The sequence below is a fragment of the Lycium barbarum genome, chromosome 5, assembly GCF_019175385.1.
Source record: "Lycium barbarum isolate Lr01 chromosome 5, ASM1917538v2, whole genome shotgun sequence".
NCBI classification, from domain to species: domain Eukaryota; kingdom Viridiplantae; phylum Streptophyta; class Magnoliopsida; order Solanales; family Solanaceae; genus Lycium; species Lycium barbarum.
In genome coordinates, this window is record NC_083341.1 from 6,057,042 (window position 1) to 6,077,309 (window position 20,268).

General features: G+C 37.7%; 1 long non-coding RNA gene across 4 annotated transcripts; it reads right to left on the reverse strand.

The window, feature by feature from the left end:
• Nucleotides 1-4,863: 4,863 nt before the first annotated feature.
• On the reverse strand, nucleotides 4,864-9,327 carry LOC132640265 (uncharacterized). Of its 4 annotated transcripts, none has more exons than XR_009582189.1 (4): nucleotides 9,149-9,327; nucleotides 8,867-8,945; nucleotides 5,438-6,358; nucleotides 4,864-5,066 (listed from the first exon to the last, which is right to left on the reverse strand). It is a non-coding gene; the product is annotated as an uncharacterized LOC132640265 (long non-coding RNA). The 4 variants fall into 4 exon arrangements; XR_009582190.1 differs by having other exon boundaries at nucleotides 5,438-6,415; XR_009582188.1 differs by lacking the exon at nucleotides 9,149-9,327 and having other exon boundaries at nucleotides 8,867-9,142.
• Between the last annotated feature and the right edge of the window lie 10,941 nt (nucleotides 9,328-20,268).

Consider the following 20,268-nt stretch of genomic DNA (forward strand, 5'->3'; position numbering starts at 1 on the left):
CATCAAGTAGAAAATATGTTTAATTAAATTAATAATGTAAAGTTAAATAGTTTTATCGCATCGTCCGTCATCTGATCAAGTTGATCCCGGAATGGAAGAATGTTGTGGTGTATATCCACATTCCGGTCAAAACCTGCCACCCATGTTACACCTCGAAAAAAAATTCCCGTTAACATACAGTGAATAGATTAACGAAGGGCACGACGTATACGATGTGTTGATAAGTAAGAAATAACATTTGATGATTCTAAATGAGATTTCAAAGACATTCGAAGTAAGGGACGAAAGTTGCCAAGAAAGACAAGGTATACGTTATGTATTGAGAAGGATTTATGAGTAACGAATCAATGATGATTTAATGATGACTTGGAGAAGAGTTGTAATGTCCCTTAGATTGGTATTGAGGTGTTAAAAAAGTGTCAAGAAGGTTCCATAAGGATTAGAGATCAAACGAGTAGACGAAAATGAGTTTCGAAAAATTGTGGATTGTACGGTCCACTATACGGACCGTACAAAAGATACGGGCCGTAGGTATGGCCACATAACCTGTCCAGAGAGAAGCCTCTGCTGGAACCATTCTACGGTCACACATACGGACCGTATAAATTGTACTGACCGTATGTGTGTCCGTATAAATGGGTCGGGACAGCATTTTGTGTATTTAATAAGGGACCAAGTTCATTTTATTTCATTTCCCTTTTCACACCCCTTCTATATAGAACTCTCTAGAACACTTCTCCCACAAGAACTCAAGAAATATTCATGATCAATCTCATCAAACCAAGGAAATCAAATGCAAGGAGCTCTTTAGGATTGCTTGGAGTCAAGAAAACTCTTTGGATTGAAGCTAGGGTTTTTCTTCAAGTGAAAGATTATCATCCAAAACTTGCCCCTACACTATATAAGGTAAGTTTTATGATCATTCTATTTTGATTAAGGTATTTTAAAGTTGAAACACTTGGATTGTAGAAGAATATAGAAAATGGGTCATAAATGTGGGAATAGTGTCATTATTGAGTAAAGGCTTGGATTGAGTCATGATTATCGATATGTTGTGATTGTAAGTATGCTATAAACGACATTTAGAACATGGGATCAGTATTATATATGAGAAAATGCAATAATGAACTATGACCATGATTATGGAGAAATTGAAGTGAAATGGTGAAATGTGGATAATGTAGATGAATGATGATTGTTGCTTATGATATTGTGAATGTTGTTATCGATGTTTAGGAGTTGATATGGAATATGGGGAAAATTGTATAATCAAAGGAAATGCTTCCCAAATTTCTCTATCATTAGTGAGCATGTTCGTATAATCGATTAGCTAATGTGAATGTGAATTCTCTTGAAGGTAGAAACGTGAGCATTGAAGGAGAACAATCAAGCGATGGAAATGGTCAAACGAAAGAGGTATGTAAGTCTAGTCCTTTCTTTCTAAGGCATGACTCTATGGCATGAATTTTCCTACATTTCCATGACTTTCCTACACATCGGAAATTATGAGTCTATGGTTATAAAGAGCTTTTCACAAGATAAGGAAAAGAGATTCGATGTGAGCATAATGATGATGACTATGAGTTGAGCCTAAAAGTTCTAAAGTCCATGATATGTTAATTCCATAAAATTCTTGCTATGAATACGATATGATGTTTCCACAATCTAATGATCGTAAATATAGTTCCATTGATGTTTTCCTTATGTGCACTCACGTTAAAATGTTAGTTCCTTCAAGGTGAGATATGATGAATATGATCACTCCATAATGTAGTCGGTGGTTCTCGACCTTATGTCACCCCGACATTATTATAGATTGTCTATAAGCGCTAATGCATGCCCTATGACCAATGTTCCTGAAAAATTACAAGTCTACGTTTATAGAGGATTTCATATGAGATAAAGATAAGAGATATGTTACGAGTGCGATGATGATGATGAGTCTAAGTCTAAAGAGTCTAAGGCCCATTATATCATGCTCCTGCAAAGCTAATGATTCTTATTATGATCTATTGATGTTGCTCGTTGTATACGCCCACCTTATATGCTAATTCCTTCAAGGTGAGGCAGAATGCTTATGAATACTCCATAACATAGTCGGGGGTTCACGACCTCATGTCACCCCGACATAGCCAGAGTTACCTCCAAGTTTTTAATGTAAGATTTATGATGAATGTATGGTATTAATAATGAATGTATAATGAAGATAAGATTATGATAGGCCTATGAGTTTATGTCAATTATATGGCGATATTTCCACCGTGCCTAGTTGGCCGGACATATCACCACTAAGGCGGGCTGCTTGATATTTCCATCGTGCCTAGTTGGCCGTACATGTCACCGCTAAGGCGGGCTGCTTGATATTTCCACCGTGCCTAGTTGGCCGGACATGTCACCGCTAAGGCGGGCTACTTGATATTTCCACCGTGCCTAGTTGGCCGGGCATAATCACCACTAGTGGGCGGCATATGATGGTTACCTGGACGCGGGTTAGCGATGATGATATATATATATATATATATATATATATATATATATATATATATATATATATATAATACGATGATGTATGCGCTATGATGATACATGTAATACGATTATTTATTGTATATGTATGAAATGCATCCATCCTTAAAGGTTACGCAGGTTACACCTTCATCTTATGTCTTATGATTTTTTCTATTATGTTCATTTCATCCATGCCTTACATACTCAGTACAACGTTCGTACTGACGTCCTTTTTCTTTGGACGCTGCGTTCATGCCCACAGATAGACAGGGAGGCGATCCAGACTCGTAGAAGCTATTTGTTGATTTGAGGGCCCTCCATTGTTCCGGAGGTGCCATTGACTTACTCTTTTGTGTATATATGTATATGTATTTTGGGCACAACGGGGTCCTGTCCCGTCCATATGTCTAGTATTCTAGTAGAGGCTCGTAGATACATATATATATATTTGATAGCCGGAGGGCTTATGTATATAAAGCAAATGTGTTTCAAATGAAAATAGTTTCTCTATGACTATGAGTATAAGATATATGAATGAACGCAGGGCGAGTAATAGAATGAGTGGTGCTCGGTGGTTAGCCCCGGGTACCCGTCATGGCCCTAGTTGGGTCGTGACAAAAGTGGTATCAGAGCAGTTCTGTCCTAGTAAGTGTCTACAAGCTGTATCTAGTAGAGTCTTGTTTATAGTATGTTGTGCGCCACACTAATAAACAGAAGGCTACAGGGCATTTAGGAAAAATGACCATCTTTCATCTTAAGAGATCATGCGGTAGAGCTGTATTATAAGATTATCCCCTCCCTAATTATGTGTTATAATTTCAGCAAAGCTGATGAAAGGAAAAGCTACGGCAGCCCAGAAGGGCAAGATAGTGGTTGGAGAAGGGTGGAACAACGTCCACTGTTTAGCGCAAGCTAAATTTACATCCACATTGAAGAATATTTGCCTTTTGAAGAAAGCTAACTCTTTGATCACATCCACAATTAAAATTTAAAGAAGAGTCAATATGCGCCACATCCATGTTAATTGAAACCTGTCTCATCAAAGAAAAATTGTGAGTTTAAAGAAAATTGGTTGACTTGTGCTTGTTGGGGAACTTGGTCCTTGAATTAATTCTTGTCTCAGTCACCTCCACATTCTTCGATGCCCCACCACATATTTGCTTTGCCAAGGAGTTTCAGTAATTAGTAATAAAGAACGTCTTCTGAAATTAAGAGTAATGAGATTTGGATGACTTCGAAAGGGGATACTTAGTGGCTCTAATAGCTAAAATGATTATGAAGACACGAATTCAAACTTATCAACACTTTAGAAAGACATGGACGAACTTTATTTAAAGTTGTTGAACATTTAAGATGACTTTTGTGCTACTTCTAAAAAAATTGCCCCAGTTTCCAGTCCTGGAGGCGCTTGGTTCTAAACAGTTGAAAAGTGAGAAGTTATAATGAAAATATTTGGAAGCGATTTGATCGATTTTGAAAATTTGTCCCAGTTTCAAGATACTAGGACGCATGAATTGAAACAATGGGAAAAACTTTAACAAATCCTTATGTATCTTATAGGGACTAAAATGGTTGGACAAACCAAAGACATTGAAATTTTTAAATAGAGGGGCCGAACCCACCTTAGGTTGCCTACGTATCCCAAAGGAATCAGGCCAGACGTAGTTCGTGGATAAAAATAAGAACTTTTGAGGGTTTTTTTTTAATTTATTTAAAAGGAGGGCCGAACCGATATGGGTTGTCTACGTATCCAAAAGGAAATCAGGCCACACGTAGTTCAAACCTACAAAACAAAGACACCGAAATATTTTGAAAAGAGTGGCCGAACCTGATATGGGCTGCCTACGTATCCAAAAGGAATTCAGGCCGAACGTAGTTCATTATAACAAATGACAAATACAAGAAAAAAGGCTATTAACGAGGGGAAATCCAGACGTTAAAAGCTCAATTCCGATCGCTATTAGTCAATAACGAGGGGGAAAAATCCGGTCGTTAAAAGCTCCGACGTTAAAAGTTCACGACCGGATTCCAAGCCAGTCATTAAAGATCCTTTAACGACAACAAAAGATCCGGACGTTATAATTAGTAGCGACTGGATTTTTTCCTTTGCTATTTGTTGTTTCCCGGTCGCTAAAAGCTTCAATTACAACAACAAAATCAACTATTATAAGTGCTTTTAGTGACAGGCTTTTACCTTTCGCTAACTGTCTGTCAACTCTCATCAGATAAATTTTATGGTGATTACTATAATAATATATAAAAACCTATGCGCGCACACACTCGCTCCATAAACATAAAGAATAATCAATATTTATATTAAATTTCACGGTTATCTACAATGAACAAAAGCAAGAATATACCAATCCCAATTGTATGACAATATGTAAGTCAACACCTAACAAAACAGAAGATAGAATTGTAGCATTACAAACACAAACATCTTTAACAACTCCAAACAAAATAGAAAATAAGGTCCTCTAGTGTTTTAACTTGTTCTTTAGCATTTTCAATTACTTCTACTTGCTCGGCATTTGTTCTTCAGACTTCAGCACTTTAATCTGTAAAAAGAAATAAATTCATATCAGTCCAGTAACAAAGCTCCTAATAGCTACTACCTTTCTGTCTTTTACTTTTTCCACAAAATGAAGATCAATCACAACGAAAGCAAACACAACTTCTAGGAACTGTGACGGCGCTAACAAAGAGTTAAAATTTCAAATTTCTAGGAAAGCAAACACAATTTATTAGACGAGAGAACTCCAGGAACAACGAATATAGAACCAAAACTTCTAAACCAAGACTAACCACAACTAGCAAATGTTTTAATGGATACAATAACTAGCGAATTTAAACGCTAACAAATTAATGTGGCATAAACAACAAATTACTAAAACGATGAAAAGCAGATTGCATTAAATTTGCTATTCACCTGTACAATGATCAGTAACGCCTAGGCCACAAAATTCTTGTGAGTCATGTAATACCTTGTTCCCTTATTTCTTTCCCCTGTATAGATACTGAAAAGAAATGGGTAACTTGCAATTGATTAAGCATCCATATAGTCCATCAGAATCGGGAAAAGATAGATAAATTAATTAACTAAATGCTATCCAAATCCATGTACGCAACATCTTCCATTTTTATCATCTACTCATTACTGACATTCCTGTTTCTAAAAACCACCAGAATAATCAACCAGTTATTCTAATATCAGTGGGTTTTGTTATTGAACATTACAAATGTAAGCTAATTTGGTTGCTAACATAATGACTGAGTTAATAAGTTGCATCCATCGTTGATCAGCATATTGGAAAAACTCATGTGAGTCACTAAATTAGTTACTCAAATAACCAAAGCATTTGAAAAGACAAAAGGAACGTTAGCTAATACTTGTCAAGATACACTTCACTAGCGCTAAGAAGACCATACATTTTTTTCCTCCAAGTATGAAAGTTGCAAACCGTAACTAGTTTAAGGGGATTTGTGCAACAGTTAACTGCAGCAACACATAATTCCATGGAAATATAATAAACTCGATAATATGAGATTAAGAAAATACATATTATCACCGTGAATAATAACAAGAAAGTCCATATCGGTGCTACTAGAGTTCGGGGACAATTAACAGCATCAAAATCTCTATGGTTCAACCTTACAGACATTAGATACCTGGAAAGAGGCTTCAGGCATACCAACCTGTTTGGGCATCTAGCCAGCATGCAGATTAAAAGCGCAGAGCTGGACTAAAGAAGGAGTTTCTCATGCAGTTCCTTTGACTTCAACTCTCCTAATAATGGCGGCCTCTTCTCCTCCTCCTCTGATGAATCTTTTGGTAGTAATTTTGTTATGTCTGATACAGATAACGACGATGATGGCACGTATATTAATATAAAACTTAATCCACTACCTACAGAAATAACGGTATTAGTTGATCATGAAGGTGGCATTAATAGGACTTTTCATAAAGAGGAGAAAGAATCTTCTTCACAGCTGGAGTACAAATATCTTTTTCATTAGCTGGAATTTCCCTAACTGAGAAAACATGTGGTACCACACAACATGTACTGGGAAAAACTCAGCTAAAGCTAGGGCTTCTTGTATCATAGGGTTGCATTGTCAATGAGCACATGGCTGCATCATTGGGCCAGAAATCAAATTCAGGGAGACAAATAGAGGCTAATAATGTTTCCCATCGATACGGACGACGTGCTCATCTTCCGCCCGTTTTGTAAATTTGACTGCATGCAAGCAAATCTCTTTTTGACCCTGTCAAAATTGTGCTGCTTCTTCATTCTAACATGTTCTTTTTTAAATTCAAGATTTTCCTTTCTCGCTGTCGTCATCAATATCATCGGATAACGAAGCTTTAAAACCCTTTCATTAGGTTTAGAATCCATTTTAACACCCCTAGAATTAAAAGCAAGTGGAAAAATAGTCCAAATTTAAAGGCATTGACAAATAAATCATTTGCAACATGCTTGTGACGTATAAATTTCTTCTACTTTGACGATCCCTACAATTGTTATCTTCTGTTGCTTAATAAGTTATATCGATTCTCCATACTTTCTTATAAGACATTATCAACTTAAAGTAGACTTACCATGATTACTAGAGTCTCATAATTCATGTAAAACTTGTGTTATAGATGTATTTGGTATCTTATTATTAGGCTATTACTTGTTGATTATCACCTTATTTGCCTCATGTAGCAACTTCAGGTGTCATTTTTCTTGCTAAAGATTTGTTATTTATTAAACTTTTGCTAACTGTGAGACTAATTCAAATGTTAAATGTAGTATGTAATTGTTCCTAGATAAAGAGATATTAGGATTCTTCATCTTCAGATTCTTCTATTTTTTTCCCCTTTTCAGCGTTCATGTTACTTTGCTTTTCTGGTTTCTATGGCATCTGATGCTGCCTCTACAAGGCAATTACAGAAGCTTTTACAAGGCAATTACAGAAGATTTATTCTCAAATTTTTAAGCTTTTTAGATGGCTAACATCATTGTCATCCTAATTACAAAAGTTTCAGCCATCAGAGACTTCCAGATGTATTTGATGTGGACATCATAACTATAAAACAAAGAACCAATAAAGACATTTTTTACCATACGAGTACTACAAAATAAAATAGATTTAGACAGCTCTTAGAGATTATTGTGATACTTTCCTGAACAAGATTTCAGGGGAACCGAGGACAAGTATTTCCATATTTTTGACTAATCCATTTCCTGTTTGTTCTAATCTTACAAAAAGTTTCTTTCATGTAATAAATTAACATGGTTTGCGGTTGGGCAGGCCAGGATAGTGTTATACTTGATTTTATATTAAAAATGTACAATTTAAGTGCCATACTGAAAAGAACTAAGCTAAACATAAAGGACAGAGGAAAATGAACAAGCTAGTTTTTATTATTACAGGAAAGAAAAAAGTTAACATTACACAACAAGACATTTAAGTTGGAAAGGAAGTTAAGTTAAGTCAGACAAGATATCCCATCTGGTTTAAATTTTAAGACATAAAAAATCTGTATCCTTTCAAATTTTGTGAAATGTAATTTAATCTGTAGAGTATTTTTAGCAGTGGGGACGAAAGATAGTTTTCTAAGGCTCAAAAATTCATTTAGTCAACGGAAAAGGGCCAAAATTACCCCTGAACTTTGAAAAATAGTTCATCCATACCCTTCGTTATACTTTAGGGCCAATTATACCCTTACAGTTATACTATGGGGTCAATTATACCCTTATGTCTAACGGCTGCCACGTGGCATCATCTCAGCCCTTCAAAATTATTTTACCCTCAAATAATTTTTTACCCACTAAAATAACTCAAAACGACCCGAATTTTTTTTTTTCCAGCAAAAATAATACGAAATTATTTTTATATTTTTTCTGGAAAAATAATTCCCTATTATTTTTGCTGGAAAAAAAAATTCGGGTCGTTTTGAGTTATTTTAGTGGGTAAAAAATTATTTGAGGGTAAAATAATTTTGAAGGGCTGAGATGATGTCACGTGACAGCCGTTAGACATAAGGGTATAATTGACCCCATAGTATAACTGTAAGGGTATAATTGGCCCTAAAGTATAACGAAGGGTATGGATGAACTATTTTTCAAAGTTCGGGGTAATTTTGACCCTTTTCCGTTTAATCAATTAGTCAAACGGATGGTGTGCAATTTTAAGCACACCTATAAAGTGAACTTCTGATTAGCTATTCCCAAAAACAATTAGGGCAAAGTAAGCACAACAACCCTCACCAATTTAACACAACCACCATAGATGAATCTTTCACAAATTAAACATCACAAAAAAAGCAAGAAGAACACACATGAAGTTCGAAATTTAACCAAGAACGCACCTAAAGCTCTTGTATAATATCTCGCTATCTACACACTTCCTGACTATGGCGATAGAGTCTTGAGTTGATTCCTAAGCTTCTGAGTAAAATTTGAAGCTTATTCCAAACATTCCAGAGATAGTGAAACTTATTCCAAGAGAAATCATGAGAAAATGATAAATTATAACAAATAAAGTGGAAGTATAAAAGTATTTCTCCAAGCAGTACAACTTATTCTACACATTCCAAGAAATGATACCGCTTAAAGAATGAGAATTATGAGGTTGGGAGATGAAAACTTACGGCTTGTTTAGACGGTTTCTGTCGCTGAGTCGTCTCGTTCGCGTGTATGTTTTTTTTTGTTTTAATTGGAGAAAGAGCGGGGAAATTTTAAGGGAAGTAGGGGCTCTTTTTTGGGTTAATTTTAGTATTAACGAAGGGATATTATACTTTTTAACGACAGGATGTTATCCTCTTGTTATTTGTGGACCTAAAATTGGCTTTTTAACCACGGGGGGAAAATTGGTTGCTATAAATATACTTTTAATGATGGGATTCATGTCCCCTCGTTAACAAGTGGTCGTTAAAAGTCAAAATTTTTGTAGTCCTAATTTAGAAAGGCCGTAACAAAACATAGAGGCGACATGATAAAAAAAACAAAAGGTTCTAGCTTATTCCGCCGGCCTATTACAAAAGGAAATTTAAACTTAAATTATTGAAACTCCCGGCGAACCGGGGCTAAGATGCAAATCCAATTCTTCAACTCAGGTCCTGATTCGGCAGCCCATAAGGCTGGTGTTTCAACAATGCCTTCAATTACCACACCATGATCATCTTCGTCTTCTACGAACAAGTTCTTGATCCCTTCCACAATATCATCATAGGTAACTTCAACAGTCAAATCTGAAGTTTTGGAGATGGCAGGTTTTGAGAAAGTTTGATCAATGGTAGGAATGGGTTTTGGCAAGAAAATCTCCTTTCCTTTATTCTTTCGTGCTTTCTTCACTTCTTCCTCAGTTGCTTCATATCCCAAACCAAATGTAAACTGTTGTGCAAGGAGAACTACAGGCTCAACCCGCCTATTTAATGTCTTCCCTAACCCAAATCCAGGTTAGTGCCCATTTTTCAGCATTTCCTTTGCAACCATGATTGCAGCGCATGACATTTTTTATTCTTGAGTTTGACTCCCTCCACCCACTCTAGTAACATTCACAACCTCCCAAGCATGGTAAGTTGTTCCATCAAACTCTCCTGTTGCCTTAATAAATGAGATAGATTGCCCTCGATAGATGGACACGTCACGTTCTCCTTGTACGCATATTTGTTGTTGATCCCACTCAAATTTGACAGTCTGATGCAAAGTAGATGGCACAGCTCCAGCCAGATAGATCCACGGTCTTCTTAACGATATGTTGTATGTGGTGGAGATATCAAGTACGTAAAACTCCATAATGAACTCAACAGGTCCAATCAGCATTTTTAGCTCTATTTCTCCAGTAGGATGCATTTGAGACCCATCAAATGCTCGAATATTCATATCACTTGTCTTAAGCTCGCTAATATTATATCTGATCTTCCTCAGACTTGTTAGTGGACAAATTTTAAGTCCAGAGCCTCCATCAATCAACACTTTAGACACAAACATGTTACGACACTTGACAGTTATATGGAGTGCTTCGTTGTGACTACATCCCTCTGGTGGCAGTTCTTCATTATCGAAGCTGATTTGATGACTGTCAAGCATGCGCCCAACCATTCCAGCTAATGTCTCACTAGTTGTTTCGCTTGGAACATATGCTTCACTCAAAATCTTCAAGAGTGCATTTCTGTGTACATCCGAACTCAAAAGCAATGAGGGGATAGGAATCTGGGCGTTGGTCTTTTTCAACTGATCCACAATTGAGTATTCACTGGCCTTAATCTTTCTAAAAAAAATTCTACCTTGGCTTCTGTCACAACCCTTTTAGGAGGCGCATTTCTTTCTTTAGTTTGCCTCAATCTAGCTAGCTCTTCTGGAGTATAGTACCTTCCGGACCTTGTCATTCCTGATGTCTTAGTCTTGTCAGTGATCGTTTCCTTTCCTCGACATTCCATCACAGCTTGTTGATAATTCCATGGTACGGCTTTAGTATTGAGCACTGGTAACTGATTTGGTGCTTGAACTACTTCCACAGGTGTTGATGAAGCTCTTAATATCTCGATAGGTACAAAACCCCTTATCACTATAGCCGGAGAAGCAAAGACTACAAGACCATGATCTTTCACGCTATCCGCAGACACTATAACTTTGGTCGGATTGTCATCATTTTCATCTACTCCAGTCATATTTATCGAGGCTCTGTCATGGGTCGGGAGTGGATTGTTATCCACATTTGGCATCAGTTGTTTGACCATGATCTGTTTTGCTTCAATAAGATCTTCAACCTTGTGTTTTAATGCGTAACAACGATCAGTGGAATGGCCTTTTACCCCCGAATGATATGCACATGTTTTAGTGGGATTAACACTTCTAGGTAGTGGATCTGGAATTCTACCTTCCACAGGATATAATAAGCCTGAAGCTTGCAGTTTTTCAAAAACAATGCTCAATGGCTCTCCTAACGTTGTAAAATTGCGGAAAGGTCTATTTGGGCGAGGTGCGGATGCACTGTTTGGATGATGAGATTGTGATGGTGTAAAATTGATGGGGCCTAGTTACTTTTTGGAGCTCATTGCATTTTGCACCCCTAATGTATATAATCTATTGCATTTACACCCTATCTTATTTTATTTTATGATTCTCACCCTAACCTTTTTATTTTTTCCAAAATATTGAAAACGCTCTTTCTTTAAAACTTCCACAAGGACAAAATTTAAAAAAGATAATAATGAAAGAAATGGCACAAATTTAAGAAAAATAAACAAATGATGTGGTCTCCGATTATGGAAAACTCAATTGACTGGAACAATCCCACCATCATTTTCTTAACTCCCAAATTTATTAGCAATTCATTTAGATCGCAATAAACTCGATGGACAAATCCCAGAATCATTTGGGAAATTCAGAGGACAAATATCAGGTCTTAACCATTCCCATCATAGCCTCACTAGACCAGTGCCAACATCTTTAGGTGAGTTGAACTTTACCACAATTGATTTCTCAAGGAACAAGCTTGAAGGTGATGTTTCTTTCTTGTTTGGGAAGAACAAGACAATTCAGATAATTGATTAATTTGTGGAGTTGGATCTTTCAAAATTGGAGTTCCTCGAGTATCTAACGTCATTGGATTTGAACCATAACATAGTAGCACCAATTACCTCAAGAACGATGCATCATCTCAGTGGTTCCACATCTAATATAAATAACCCATATAAGTCACATTAGGCAATTAGAGACACCAATGAATGTGCTAAAATGTCATCTAGTGAAGAAGAGGATGAAGTGTCAAACTCTTTGTAAGATAAGAGCAGGGCGGATTCATTTTATTAATTAGATCTTTCTTGATTTTGTGCCACATCAGAAGGATGCATACATAGCCATAAAAGTAGTGGAATCATTATTGAGTCAACATGCATCTATATATACGGTACGAGAGTGTTGTATTCTCTTTAGTGTAGCCTTTCTAGAATATCCTATTCCCCAGGAAAGCTCGTCCTTTCTCGAAAGTACATTTTTTTCTGGGAACATGGTCAACCAGAAATTATTATGTTCGCGATTCTTCATCCACCGATTGATAAAATGCTCCAGCTTTCCATTCTTATTCTTTCAAGACAAAGGGTGGAATATCTACAGGTAGGTCCGTTTCATTAGTAATGTACGCTGTAATTATGACTTCTGTTCTCTAGAAATGTCTTAAATTTATTCCAATTTCTCTATGGAAGATTCGCTATGAGTCCAGAATGCACAACTAAGGTTCGGACTAGCCCGATGGGAGAGTCCTTACCTTGCTATCGATGCATTGGCGCTTTTTCTGACATACACTTATCCCCAATGCAAGCATCATAAGAAGTGGCACACAAAATATTCTCATCACTGAGGCCATACAAATTGAACATTCCAGAAGCTTCTAGAGACCGGCGCCTGGGTACGGCTATTGAGGTTGCTCATGAAAATGCAAGATACTACTGTGGTAGATTCTACCACGGAAGTCCATAAAGGCAAGCAGATAAAAGACATAACCCTCGTATGCGGACGCTAGCCTGATTATGAAGACCTACTTTTTCTAAAGTAGCACGATAATTCTTCATGAACTCCAATGCAATAGAGAACCTGAGATCCAATGTGAACAATCAGTCGAAGGAGCGGAGCTTAGAGCCTTTACTCTTTATGTAAAGCGCACCCACTCTTACGATGTACCTTTTGCATAATGGGTCAGCGAAGAAATGGGAACAGCGGCTTAAGCAATTAGGTGTAGGCACTTTCTAGAGGTGAAATCTTCTAGTTCTTCCTATTTGACCCTTTCCAATTTTGTCCTTGTGGAAATTTTTTTAAAAGAGCATTTTCATTGTTTTGCAAAAATATAAAGAGATTAGGGTGCGAATCATAAAATAAAATAAGACAAAGTGCAATTCGTAAAAGAAAAAATACGTTAGGGGTGCAAAACCCAATGAACTCTTACTTTATGCTATATAGAGTTACTTTTTATGACACATAGTACATCTACTTTAAAATGTAAGTTTGATTAACTCTCTCTCTCTCTACAAAGGGTACATTGGATATTTCAATCGATTTCTTGACATTCTTGACAATTTTTTCTTTAAGTCAAACATTTTCCATGAGAAAATCGCAGGCAAAGGTAGGTACAAGAGATGATAGTGCAAATTAAATAAGAAACGGAAAAGGTCAAGTATACCCTTATACTATCAAAAAAGGGTTAAACATACCCCTCATTGTACTTTGGGTCCAAATATACCCCTTTTCCGTTAAAATTGTCCATGATGGACATGAAATATGACGTGACACTGACAACTCAGTGAGGTGGACACCACATGGTATGTCACCTCACCACCCTAACCCATTTACCCCTCTTTCCCCCTTCTTTTTCCATCACTACCATCTCTTCCCCTCCACAACTTTTGTCACCATTAGCACCACCGCACCACTATCTCCACCTTCAATCATATTGGAGGGCCACCACTAACGAATGCACTCTCAAAATAAAGAAATAAAGCAATTCAGCTCTCTCTCTATCACTGCCATCTCAACACCATTTCTTTTTATATACTCAAATTACTATGCTTATTTATTCCTCACTCTCACTTTTTAGCCTAACCTTCAATCCTCCAAAACCCCTTAATGGCTTCTTCTTCTTCTTCTTCTTCTTTCTCAACTAATTCCATAACTGTGGGGTCCAGTCCCCTATCCCATATTTTAAGAAAGGAAGATTTTTCTTCCTTTGAGAAATTATACATTGACAACAATTGTGGACTTGGCTAACAAGCCAAATTCTTTTGTTCACATTTTCGTGATGTAAGCGCTTACCTCATCATAGTCGTGACGTAAGCGCTTACCTCATCATAGTCGTGATGTAAGCGCTTACCTCATCATAGGAAATTCATTCCTATAAATAGACAGCTTATGGTTCATTTGTAATACACCAAGATCATTTGCTATACACACCAAAATCTCAGACAATACATCTGAGTGAGAGAAAAGTGAGGTGTTCCATAGACTGTGAGAAAATAGTCTATGAAGAAAAATAGAGTGTGAGTGATATTGTAGTAAGGTGGGAAATCAAAAGAGTGTTATTTCTTTTGTGGGTGTAGTGGTCTTAGGAGTATTTATACTCGTTACTACACAGTGTAAAATTCCTTACTATAGTGATATTAGCTGCTCCTCTTGGCCGTGGTTTTTTCCCTTATTCAGAAGGGTTTCCACGTAAAATCTTGGTGTCATTATTGCTGCATTTTATTCTTGCTGATTTAACCATAACTTAGTGTTCCGCGTTTATCACTAATACCGTGAATATTATTTTGCGGGTTTATTTTATTCCCAACAAGTGGTATCAGAGCCAAGGTTCTGTCTGAGTATGCTCTGTGGTTGCAGCACAGTCTGAACTTTCACATCAGAAAAGAATTACTTTGGTCTTCGAATAAAATAGTATTTGTATTTGTGATAAACGATGGAAGCCAACACTAGTAGAATGGTTACTTTGAGTGGCGTAAATTATGCCATTTGGAAGGGCAAAATGGAAGATTTGCTCTATGTCAAGAATTTTCATCAACCTGTCTTTGGAAATAAAAAGTCTGATAATAAATCAGATGAAGAGTGGAATTTGTTGCATCGGCAGGTTTGCGGCTTTATTAGACAGTGGGTTGACGATAATGTGTTGAACCATATTTCTGGAGAGACACATGCTCGGACCCTATGGGAGCATCTTGAAAGTTTGTATGCTCGAAAAACTGGTAATAACAAGATGTTTCTGATAAAGAAAATGCTGGGTTTAAAATACCACGATGGTTCCGTAATGACAGATCATCTGAATATTTTTCAGGGGATCATGAACCAGTTATCTGCTATGGGTATTAATTTTGATGAAGAAATTCAAGGCTTGTTTCTACTTGGTTCCCTACCAGATTCTTGGGAAATTATTAGAACTTCATTATCAAATTCTGCTCCGGATGGTGTGATCTCTATGGATCTTGCCAAGAGCAGTCTTTTAAATGAAGAGATGAGAAGAAAATCTCAAGGCTCCTCCTCATCAGATGTCTTGGTGACTGACACTAGGGGGAGAGGCAAGAATCGTGGTTCTCAAAATAGAGAACATCATAGAAGCAAATCCAGAAGCAGACTTAAAGATATTGACTGCTATCATTGCGGGAAAAAAGGGCACACAAAGAAGTTCTGCCGGATTTTGAAAAAAGAGAATAGAGAAAAGGAGGAAAAGAAAGAAGATGGCAATCGTGTTGCCGCTGTCACTACAGAAGATCTTGTTACTGTCCTTGATGCGGATATGATAAATATTGCTTGTGATGAGTCAAGCTGGGTTGTGGACAGTGGTGCCGCATCTCATGTGACATCAAGGAAGGAATTTTTCTCATCCTATACTCCGGGTGACTTTGGAACTTTGAGTATGGGTAATGAGACTGTATCCAGGGTGGCTGGTGTTGGAACGATTTGTTTGAAAACTAGTATTGGAACTAAACTAGTTTTAAACAATGTAAAGCATGCACCTGATGTTCGTTTGCACTTGATCTCTGTTGGTGTTTTGGATGATGAGGGATATGTCAGTACCAATGGTGCTGGAAAGTGGAAGCTTACTAAATGTTCCATGATTGTGGCTCGTGGCGAAAAGAGTCGTGGTCTATACTGGACTACGGCCTCTACCTGTGTTGATATGGTGAATGCAGTTGAGAGCAATAGCTCTTCAACGTTATGGCATAAGAGGCTTAGCCACATTAGCGAGAAAGGACTAAATGTTTTGGCCAAAAAGAAATTATTGTCAACTTTCGAAAGTGCTAAATTAGAAAAGTGTGAGCACTGCTTGGCTGGAAAACAAAATAGAGTTTCTTTCAAGTCTCATCCTCCTTCAAGAAAGACAGAGTTGCTTGAGTTGGTGCATTCAGATTTATGTGGTCCAATGAAGACAATGACTTTGGGTGGTGCACTTTATTTTGCTACCTTTATTGATGATTGCTCAAGGAAACTTTGGGTCTACGTCTTAAAGACTAAAGACCAAGTGTTGGGTGTCTTTAAGTAGTTTCAGGCCTCAGTTGAAAGAGAAACTGGAAAGAAGCTGAAGTGTATTCGTACTGATAACGGTGGTGAATATTGTGGACCGTTTGACGAATACTGCAAGCAACAGGGTATCAGACACCAGAAGACTCCTCCTAAGACTCCTCAGCTTAATGGTTTAGCAGAGAGGATGAACAGGACCTTAATGGAAAGAGTCAGATGTTTGCTTTCTGAAGCAAAGTTGCCGAATTCCTTTTGGGGTGAGGCTTTATTGACCGCTGCACATGTTATTAATCTATCCCCTGCGGTTGCTTTGCAAAGTGATGTTCCAAACAGAGTTTGGTATGGAAAGGATGTTTCCTATGACCACTTGAAAATGTTTGGTTGTAAAGCTTTTGTACATGTGCCTAAAGATGAAAGGTCGAAATTAACTGCCAAGACAAGGCAGTGCATCTTCATTGGTTATGGCCTTGATGAGTTTGGTTACAGGCTATATGATCCAATTGAGAAGAAGGTTGTGAGAAGCCGTGATGTTATCTTCATGGAGGATCAAACCATTGAAGATATTAACAAAGCAGAGAAGATAAAATCTTCAAGTTCTGAAGGTTTAGTTAATCTTGATCAAGTTCCTCATACAAATGCTGATGAAGTTGGTGGGCTCGATGACGATGGTGATGCCCAGAATCATGTTCCAGATCAGCATGTTGATGATGATAACGATGCTGCTATTGATGAAGTAGATGCTCCTACTCATGAAGTCGTGGATAAGTCAGATATTCCACTTAGAAGGTCTACTAGACAACATGTTCCTTCTTCCCGTTATTCACCTAATGAGTATGTATTACTCACTGATGGGGGAGAACCTGAATGTTATGAGGAGGCCATGGAAGATGAGCACAAGGATCAATGGATTGAAGCCATGCAAGATGAGATGAAATCTCTGCGTGAGAACCATACTTATGAGTTGGTGAACTTGCCTAAGGGCATGAGAGCTTTGAAGAACAAGTGGGTGTTCAAAGTTAAAGCCGAAGAACATAGCTTGAAGCCCAGATACAAAGCTAGATTGGTTGTTAAGGGATTTGGTCAAAGGAAAGGTATTGACTTTGACGAAATATTTTCTCTTGTCGTGAAAATATCCTCCATTCGGACAGTTCTTGGTTTGACTGCTAGTCTTGATTTGGAGATTGAGCACATGGATGTGAAGACTGCTTTTCTTCATGGTGACTTAGAAGATGAGATTTATATGGAACAACCTGAAGGCTTCAAGGCAAAAGGTAAAGAAAATCTTGTATGCAAACTCAAGAAGAGTCTCTATGGATTGAAGCAAGCTCCCAGACAGTGGTACAAGAAGTTTGAGTCTGTTATGGGGGATCAAGGCTACAAGAAGACTTCTTCAGATCACTGTGTGTTTGTACAAAGATTTTCTGATGGTGACTTTATCATCCTTCTGCTATATGTGGATGATATGTTGATTGTAGGCAAAAATGCTTCCAGGATTGACGAGTTGAAGAAACAGTTGAGTAAGTCTTTTGCAATGAAAGACTTGGGTCATGCTAAGCAGATTTTGGGCATGAGAATTACTCGTTCTAGAGATGAAAAGAAGCTTTATTTGTCGCAGAAAAAGTACATAGAACGTGTACTAGAGCGCTTCAATATGAAGAGTGCTAAGTGGGTTAGCACACCTCTTCCTGGTCATCTGAAATTGAGCAAAAAGATGTGTCCTACAACAACAGAGGAAAAACAGAGAATGGCCAAGATTCCTTATTCCTCTGCCGTCGGAAGTTTAATGTATGCAATGGTATGCACTCGACCAGATATTGCTCATGCAGTCGGTGTTGTTAGCAGATTTCTCGAAAATCCAGGGAAAGAGCATTGGGAAGCTGTGAAGTGGATACTCAGGTATCTAAGAGGAAGATCAGATGAATGCTTGTGTTTTGGAGGATCAAATCCAATTTTGAAGGGCTATACAGATTCTGATATGGCAGGTGACCTTGATAACAGAAAATCCACTACTGGATATTTGTTTACTTTTTTCAGGGGGAGCTATATCATGGCAGTCAAAGTTGCAGAAGTGTGTTGCACTATCTACAATGGAAGCGGAGTATATTGCGGCTACTGAAGCTGGCAAAGAGATGATATGGCTCAAGAGATTCCTTCAAGAACTTGGATTGCAGCAAATGGAGTATGTTGTCTATTGTGACAGTCAGAGTGCAATAGACTTGACCAAGAACTCCATGTACCATGCGAGAACAAAACACATCGATGTCAGATATCATTGGATTCGTGAGCAATTGGAAAGCGAATTGTTCCAAGTCAAGAAGATTCACACGAATGAAAATCCTGCAGATATGCTGACCAAGGCGGTACCGAGAGACAAGTTCGAATCGTGCAAAGAACTTGTCGGCATGCACTCAAATTAGAAGCCAGTGTACCCTCCTTCAGGTGAATGGGACTGGAGGGGGAGATTTGTGGGGTCCAGTCCCCTATCCCATATTTTAAGAAAGGAAGATTTTTCTTCCTTTGACAAATTATACATTGGCAACAATTGTGGACTTGGCTAACAAGCCAAATTCTTTTGTTCACATTTTCGTGATGTAAGCGCTTACCTCATCATAGTCGTGACGTAAACGCTTACCTCATCATAGTCGTGACGTAAGCGCTTACCTCATCATAGGAAATTCATTCCTATAAATAGGCAGCTTATGGTTCATTTGTAATACACCAAGATCATTTGCTATACACACCAAAATCTCAGACAATACATCTGAGTGAGAGAAAAGTGAGGTGTTCCATAGACTGTGAGAAAATAGTCTGTGAAGAAAAATAGAGTGTGAGTGATATTGTAGTAAGGTGGGAAATCAAAAGAGTGTTATTTCTTTTGTGGGTGTAGTGGTCTTAGGAGTATTTATACTCGTTACTACACAGTGTAAAATTCCTTACTATAGTGATATCAGCTGCTCCTCTTGGCCGTGGTTTTTTCCCTTATTCAGAAGGGTTTCCACGTAAAATCTTGGTGTCATTATTGCTGCATTTTATTCTTGCTGATTTAACCATAACTTAGTGTTCCGCGTTTATCACTAATACCGTGAATATTATTTTGCGGGTCTATTTTATTCCCATCAATAACAACTCCAAATCCCAAATTAAGATTTTTCCAGCCTTTGCAGCTTTAAGAGAGAGTATAAATTTCCAAGTAAAGAGTAGTGCTAGTAGTAATTTGAAATGTGAAAAGAGGAGTTGTAGAATTGGGATAGTGGGGGCTTTTTCTAATGAAGTGGATGATCATGATGTTGTTGCTGACGTGGAGGATGGTACTAAGAAGGTTTTGAGAGTGGGCCTAATATGTGGTGGCCCATTAGCTGAGCGCAGAATTTCTTTGGACTCTGCTCGCTTTGTTCTAAAGGTAGTGTGGTGGTGCTAATGGTGGCAAAAGTTGTGGAGGGAATGAGATGGTAGTTGTGGAAGAAAGAAGGGAAGAGAGGGGTAAATGGGTTGGGGTGGTGAGGTGGCATGCCATGTGATGTCCACCTTATCGAGTTGTCAGTGTCACGTCATATTTCATGTCCACCATGGATAGTTTTAGCGGAGGAGGGGTATATTTGGACCCAAAATATAATATAGGGGTATATTTGAACCCAAAGTATAATGAAAAGGGTATATTTGGATCCAAAGTATAACGAGGGGTATATTTAACCCTTTTCTGATAGTATAGGGGTATATTTGACCCTTTTCTGAAGAACAAAACACCATAACAGGGACAAATCAATCG